An 8,432-nucleotide genomic window follows, 5' to 3' on the forward strand; every position below is an offset into this window, starting at 1 on the left:
ACCGTCTTCATCTTGGAGTGGCTCCCGTCGTTGGATCAGAGTTCGTTTTAAGGTTCACCACGCTTGGCTACACATGGCGAGAAACAGGGAGGGGCAACAGAGGCACAGCGGTGGGTGGCGGCACCAGTGGCGAACTCGACGAGGGAGAACCGGAGAAGGGGCAGATGGATTTGATCGCGGCAGGCCAGCAGAGACCGGGAAGCAGCAGACGAGCGCCGTTTTGGTCAGTGATCAAGACGACTGAAGCTGAGCACGGGTGAAGTCAAGCAGCGGCGAGAAGAAATTCAGGGCGGGGCTGACCCATACCGGGCTAAAGGCGCCAGTTCCATTCACGCATCATGCAGCCGGGAGCTCGGATTACTTTACCATTCTATTTCTCTTCGATAAAACATTGCAGTCACATTGAAAACTAATACGATCATTAGTGTTCCGCATAGAAAAGGTTAACTTGTCAGTTAAACAAGGTCCTTGCACACATACTGCTTCTGGACTTCAGTAGCATTCAGACGCTGCTTGTATAAAGCAGTAAGGTTCTAGACATTAAAAAAAAAAAACATACTGGAGGCAGCGGCCGAACTAGCCTAAACGAAGTGCACTAAACTAGTCATCCTTGCAATCCACATTCCACAGCAGCAGCATGACACAAAAGAAGCCCCCCAAATGCTGATTAGGCCTGCGATCAAACGCAATGAGAAGACTGTCAGATGCAATATGACAATATACTTCAGAGGCTCATCAAAATGTTATAATGTGTACGACTGATTGTACAGCTCGGTTCAAATGCCTAAACCTATGGCAAATTGACAACAATTTAAGTTTGCAAAAAATCTACAGAAATAAGGCCATAAAGTCCACCAACTATGTAATCACAGTTATGAATTTGATCCGCATAAGCATTAGCATGCCAATGTATAAATGATATGCTGCCTATCTATTTGCACATTATGCAGGATCATAGAAGGAAAACGTAGCTTTAACAATTAGAATTACAAGTACAACCCAGACTTTCTGCACCATCAAATAGCGATCTCTTTTCTTAGCCTCATACAACAGCTAATTATTATTTTTTTGCCACAGTACCAATAATTCAGTGATATCCTGGATTGTGCTCAGCTTGCAGATGTAGTTGAACCTACTTTACAAACATGACACTGATGGCTGGACATCAAGGAACTGATTCATGGTCATATTGGGTCCAAGGCTCCAAGCAGCTGTCAGCATGGTATCTATGTAGGCAAACAGCTTAAGCAATGTGCCAGTTAATGGACCAGTTCCACCACGTATGAAGGCCTATGCACTATGTACCCATCAGTGGAACCATCTATAGTGGATCATAACCTAGTGTGCAAAACAAACTGTGACTACATAGAGAAGGGGCCAGGGATGTGCTGTGCAGTGGTGTTGAACAACTTAGGCAGGTGGTCTTGAAGGCTTTCAATACATGACAGGCAGAGCTCCTGTGGAGTACAACTAGTATTTGATTCACTGTTGTGTGAGGCCTTTAAAAAGAGGTGGGGATTTGATTCACTGTTTTTCTGCCTTTTGAGTAAGGTGGTGACTGTGTCACACCCCTCCTAACTTAGCAGGACCTCCAAAAAAATAAAAAAAGATTTAACCATCACTATTTAAGCGGAATTCCAGACATGTGAATCGCATGAAAGGAAAGATAGAAGCCAAAAAGTTATAAACAGAAATATGGAGAAAGTTGCACTTTATACCCAAGCAAGGTCATATACACAAAAATATAAAATTACAAAGATACAGAGTAATGTACTCGAATGGGTAGGACAAGAGCATGCTCATTAAAAACCAGTCACTAGCACTTGTAGACAAAGGGCCTAGTACAAATATGCAGCTTGAAATAAATTTATGAAAAGTAGCCAATACAATTATAAGTCTAGCTCAAAAGGATATTTTAGTGGATAACATTAAGTTGCTTTCCAGTTCCACAAGCTTTCCAATTTAACAGATATATTAAACACCTAAAGACCAAAGATGCATGACACTAACGAAATTCAAACTGCAGACGGGCTACGCAATGACCATGCAGGGCAGAATATAACAAGGCAGCATCTGTAATGAGGACTGCTTTAAAGAATCAGCCAATGACAAAGCATATTACCATACATTGATCTGCATCATAGTGCAATGACCTACTGTGTGCAAAATACAAAGCAAAGTTGAGAGCAAACTTACCAATTCAAACAGCATACAGTGGGGCAAGTTCGATCAAGTGCCTAGTCGCACAAAACCACTCAATCTGAAAAGTCTTGAGATTCAGTGAAAAACAGTCCATGTTTGGCCTCTCTAATACAGGAAACGAATCTAGGTCTTACGGAATCCCTAGTAGCAATAGGTATCCTCCAGCTACACCCAGGATATTGTAGTGATAATTTAACGGCATCCGGATCTTCGCCTCCGACTGCCACTGGTTTGCACCCTGACCATCATTTCGCAAGACGGTATACGAGAGGTCATAAGCGTCTGATTCCATGTCAAAACAGGGAGTAAACATCCCAAACCTTCCTTCGCCTGCCTCTACAATGGCCCTCTGACGCATTCGGTGGGCAGGTGGGATGTCGAGAGACGAGAACTCCGTCGTGCGTGTGTAAGGACAAGCAGCTTGTTCCTCCAAGGCATCACCCAACAGAAGCATTTGTGCGCATAGTACCGCCCGGACAACTCAGACACGGAGAATGGAGATGAATTGCCAGATCCTGCAGTCAAAGCGCTCCAACCATCGAATGCAGCAGCATGCCATCGTCCACCCGAAGAGAAGGTGAAAACGACCATCTTGGCTTTACACTGTGCCAAGCAAATCACTCTGAATGAGGTGCCCCCCTCATCCTCGGAGGTAGGAGCGAGGAAGGGCTCGAATCGCAAGATGCCCAGTACATCGACTAAGGCCTCCAGGTCGTCGGGGGTGGCTGGGAGCAGAAGGTAGCGCCGGTGCAAGAGGTCGCAGACTGCAAGATCCTTTACCAAGGCGCGCAGATTGTAGTCGCCGGGAACGAATCTGCCATCGGGGACTCTGGATAGGAGGGTGCGGCTATCACGGAAGTCGCGGTAGCGCCAGCTGTCGGGGGAGGGCACGAAAGAGCATGAGAAGTCGGCGGCGAAGGCGAAGGCGCGGGCGGCGAAGGCGAAGGCGCGGGCGGCGAAGGCGGAGGGGTGGGGCGGCTGGGCCGGGAAGAAGTCCGGGCCGCAGTACCCCGAGAGCGTACCGAGGAGGGGCGGCGCGTGGAGAGCACGGAGGTGGCGGAGGAATGAGTAGTCGGCGATAGACGCGGCGGAACGTGGGTGTCCGATCGTCACCTTTTGTATCTCACATCAGTTTCTGATTAGTAGCTAATACGTATAAATTTTTAATAAAAAAAGATATTATAGATATATATTGATTAAGTATGATAATAAAGTACAACATAGAGTTCGATACAATAAAAACCCGCTAGTCAGCCGAGAGAGATAAAAGGGAGAGCCGACCGACGTTCTCGCGGCGGAGAGAACGAGAGGTGAGAGGGAGAGAGGGGAAGTGGGGCGAAGGCCAGCGGCGGACCTCGCCGGCCAGCGGACCGAGGTGGTGGCGGTCGGATCCGGTTGGCCGGGTGGATCTAGCCAGCGGCGGGGAAGCGAGGGCTTCGGCCGGGCCGACGACGAGAAGCGGCGGCCGGCGACGACGGGGGACCCAGGTACGTTTCATTGGGGGAGAGAGGGAAAGAGAGGAGAACGGCGGGGAAAAACTCACCGGTGGTGTTTGGAGTGGAAGGGAGGGAGGCGACGGAGGTGATGGAGAGGTGGAGGTGCGGATGGGGGGGGGGAACTGGCGCATTGTTCACCTTTAAATAGGTGTCGGCGGCCGCACGGGCGTGAGAGGCGAGGTGGCGCGGGGCGCGAGGATCGCCTGCGACGCGCAGCGACGGGACGACGCGACCCGGCGCTGCGCTAGGCAGGGTGGCGGGTCATGGGGAGGGGAAGAGAGAGGAGAAAGAGAGAGAAAAAGGGGGGCTTCCTCTGAGAAAAATCAAGGATCTGACAAACCTACCCCACTTAGGAAAATCTCGTCCTCGAGATTTGAGGTTCTTCTTCGAAGAGGCAAGGGAACTCCTTTCTAAGATCATCTTCACGCTCCCAGATAGCTTTAGCCTCATTATGGTTGCTCCACTACACCTGACAGAATTTGACCACTGACCTTTTGGATTGTCACTCTATTGTATCTAATATTCTTATTGGCCGCTCTTGGTACCGTAGGTCCGGTTGAAGGTCCATCACTTCTAATGGTACTTATTCTTCATGAATCCTAAAGCACTTCATCAACTGCGATACATGGAAGATATTGTGAACGTCTGTCATTTCCTCTGGGAGTTCGAGACAATATGCCACGGCACCTATCCTGTTTAGTATCTTGTAAGGTCCAATGTACCAGGGTGCTAGTTTACCTCGAATCCGAAATCTTCGTGTGCCTCTTATCGGTGATACCTTCAGATATACATGATCTCCCACCTCGAACTCAAGATTCCTTCTCCTAGTGTCGGCATAACTCTTTTTGTCTGCTTTGAGCTGCTTTCAAATTTTTCCCTTACTCTAGCTACCTGCTCTTCAACCTCCTTTATCAAGGCTGGCCCGTAAAGATAGCGTTCTCCAACCTCAGACCACATAAGAGGGGTTCTGCACTTTCTCCCGTATAACGTCTCAAAGGGTGACATCTTCAGACTCGTCTGATAGCTGTTATTATAAGAGAACTCCGTATAAGATAAACTTTTCTCCCAAACTTTCCCATACGTGAGCACACAGGCTCTTAGCTTGTCTTCTAGGATTTGGTTCACTCTTACTGTCTGACCATCGGTCTGCAGGTGATAAGCTGAGCTATAATCCAGCTTGGTCCCTAGGGTGGCATGTAGGCTTTTCCAGAATCTTGCGGTGAATTGAGGACCGATACAATTCTATTTGGGACACCATGAAGTTTGAGGATATTGTCAACATACAACTGTGCTGGCTTGTCTCCTCCATAAGTTATTCTTATTGGTATAAAATGAGCTATATTGGTCAGACGGTCTACTATGACCTATATGGAATCATGTCCTCTCTGAATACGGGGTAATCCCACAAAAAAGTCCATCCCGATTTCATCCCACTTCCAAACTGGGATAGGAAGTGGTTGCAGTAATCTTGCTGGTTTCTGATGTTCTGCCTTAACTCTCTAGCATATGTCACAACATGCAACGAATTTAGCTATGTCCTTCTTCATCCCTGACCACCAGTATTTCTCTTTTAAGTCTAGGAACATCTTTGTCGACCCGGGGTGGATCGAATAGGCGGAGTTATGAGCTTTGTCCATAATAAATGTCCTAAACTCTCATTTCTTAGAAACACAGATCCTATCCTTGTACCATAAAGTTTCTTGGTCATCTACTTGGAATCCAGGTGTCTTGCTTTCTCCGGTTTGGATCTTGATTTTCTGTAGCTCTTTATCTTCTTTTTGAGCTTTTCGGAGTTGGCCTTCTAAGGTAGGTTGGACCATCAAGGTATTGACACAACCTTCATTAACTATTTGGAGGTTTAGTCGTTGAGTTTCCTCAAGTAGCTCTGGCCTTCGTTTCTGAATTTTGAGGTTGTAGCAATGAGCCTTCCTACTAAGGACATTCGCTACGACATTGACCTTGCCTGGATGATACTGGATATCCAGATTATAGTCCTTTATCAATTCCGACCATCTTCTTTGTCTCTTGTTGGGTGAAGATATACTTCAGACTCTTGTGATCTGTGAATATCTCACACTTATTTCCAATTAAATAGTGTCTCTAGAGCTTAAGGGCATGCACTACGGCTGCTAGTTCCAAATCATGGGTCAGGTAGTTCTTCTCATGCCCTTTCAACTGTCTGGATGCGTAGGCAACTACCTTACCGTCTTGCATTAGGACACATCCTAATCCTTGCCTAGAGACATCACAGAATACCGTAAAATCCTTGTGAATATCTGGCAAGGTTAGCACTGGGGCTGCGATTAGTCTATCCTTTAGCTCTTGAAAGCCCTTGTCCATTGAAAGGGCTTTTCCTTTTTGATCAGTTCAGTCATACATTTTGTTATTTTTGAGAATCCTTTTATGAACCTCCGGTAGTATCCTGCCAATCCAAGGAAACTTCTTATTTGTGTTACATTAGTCGGCGTTTTTCAATTCGCAACTGCGTTAACTTTAGCAGGATCCACTTCTACTCCTTCCTCTGTTATGATGTGTCCAAGAAAAGCAACTTTCTTTAGCCAAAATTCACACTTGTTAAATTTGGCATAAAGCTCATGGGCTCTTAATTTTTCCAAGACTATGCTTAGGTGTTGTTCGTGCTCTTCAGCACTCTGAGAGTAGATGAGTATGCCATCAATAAAGACTACGATAAACTTATCTAACTCTTCCATAAATACCTTGTTCATCAAATTCATAAAGTAAGCAGGAGCATTGGTTAATCCAAAGGGCATTACTGTGAACTCGTATTGTCCATATTGAGTTACAAAGGCTGTTTTGGGTATGTCACTTTCTCGAACCTTCAGCTGGTAATACCCTGATCTCAAGTCAATCTTAGAGAAGAATTTGGCTTCTTACAGCTGATCGAAAAGGTCATCGATCCTGGGCAATGGATATTTATTCCTTATCATTACTCCATTCAGGGCTCGATAGTCTACACACATCCTAAGACCGCCATCTTTCTTCTTTACAAACAAGACAGGCGATCCCCATGGAGATGAGCTAGGTCTGATATACCCTTTCTCTTGTAACTCTCCTAGTTGCTTCTTTAACTCTACTAGTTCATTTGCTGCCATACAATAGGGTCTCTTGGCAATTAGGGATGTTCCAGGGATAAGATCTATGATGAAATCTATTTCCCAGTTAGGTGGCATTCCAGGTAGTTCTTCTGGGAACATATCTGGGTACTCCTTTACTGTGGGCACTTCATCCAGAGTTGTGGCTTCCAAGTTGCACAACATGGGCTTGGGTTTTGGTCCCTTAGGCTGGCATTCCACCTTAATGTCATTGTTGTTAACTAGAGTGACCTTTCGGGTGCCGCAAACTATGTTGCCTTGACATTTGGATAACCAATTCACCCCAAGGATGATATCTATTCCATCAGATTAGAGAACTACTAAGTTTGCTAGGAACTCTACCCCATTTATTATAATTTAAACCCAGGGACATCATAATAGGCACTTGATTTCTGCTCCGGGAGAGCGTATCATAAGGGTTTTTTTTTAAAGCAAAACAGTTGGAATTCTATGCTTAGCAACAAACTTTGATGATATGAATGAATGCGAAGCTCCGGAATCAAATAGTACTATTGCTAGAGTTGAATTGACAATGAACTTACCGAATACGACGTTCGGTGCTTCCTGAGCATCACGAGCATCAATGTGGTTGACGCGGCCTCTCCCAAAGGATTGTGTTGTCTTCTTCTGCTGTCCTGAGGCTTGCGATCCACCACGTCCAACTCTCGATGCTGTTGTCCTAGCATTTGCTACGGGGTTTATTGGGGCTCGTGCTGTAGTGGGTTCTTGTGTGGGCAATTGGCTATCATATGCCCGGGCTCCCTACAGTTGTAGCAGACTCTATCCTTGTTCCTCTCAGTCACCTGGGCAACAGTGTCATTTCTATTTTGCTGACTTGCTGAATACTGGCTATGATAAGCTGAAGTTGTTGGCTGGTTGTATCCTTGAGACCGATATTGTATAGTTGGTTGGTATTTTGGCTTTTGGTAGTGGTTAGGTCTGGGCCTTGCAAACCTTTCCTGCTGCATATGCTTTTGTACCATGAACTTGCGCTTTCGTTCATTGTCCCCTTCTGTTTTGGCTTCCTCTATGATGATGGCTCGATTCATCATCGTGTTGAAGTCCGGGTAGGTGTTGGCAGACAAGTGTGTCTTCAGAATACTATGCCGTCCCCATCTGAAGTGGTCCTGCTTCTTCTTGTCTGTATTCACATCTTCTGGGGCATAGCAAGAGAGCTTAGTGAATTTGTGGATGTACTGATTTACAGTCATGAATCCTTGCTTCAAGTCATGAAACTCTGCTGCCTTCATCTCTATGATTCCTTCTGGGATGTGATACCTCCTAAACTACTCTTGGAATTCCTTCCATGTGATGGCATTTGCATCCTCTACGACTTCTTGATAGTTTTCCCACCATTCCAAGGCTGCTCCTGTCAATTGGTGTGATGCCAAAAGAACTTTTTCATGGTCACTGGGGTTTAAGACATCCAGCTTCCTATTGATGCCCCTTAGCCAATCATCTGCTGCTAGTGGGTCATCTTCTGTGTGGTCAAAGGTGGCTAGCCTGAGTCTCATGAACTCGATCATCTTGGACTGTGGCCCTTGTCCATGTCCACGGTTGCCTTGTATTCCTTGTGCTATGGCTTCCGTCAGACGATTAGCCATTAAGGTCACAAGTTCTT

General features: G+C 46.0%; 1 pseudogene; it reads right to left on the minus strand.

The window, feature by feature from the left end:
* Nucleotides 1-421: 421 nt before the first annotated feature.
* Nucleotides 422-8,061, minus strand: LOC133892095 (uncharacterized; annotated as a pseudogene).
* Between the last annotated feature and the right edge of the window lie 371 nt (nucleotides 8,062-8,432).

This window comes from Phragmites australis, chromosome 15 (genome assembly GCF_958298935.1).
Source record: "Phragmites australis chromosome 15, lpPhrAust1.1, whole genome shotgun sequence".
In the NCBI taxonomy this organism is placed as follows: Eukaryota; Viridiplantae; Streptophyta; class Magnoliopsida; order Poales; family Poaceae; genus Phragmites; species Phragmites australis.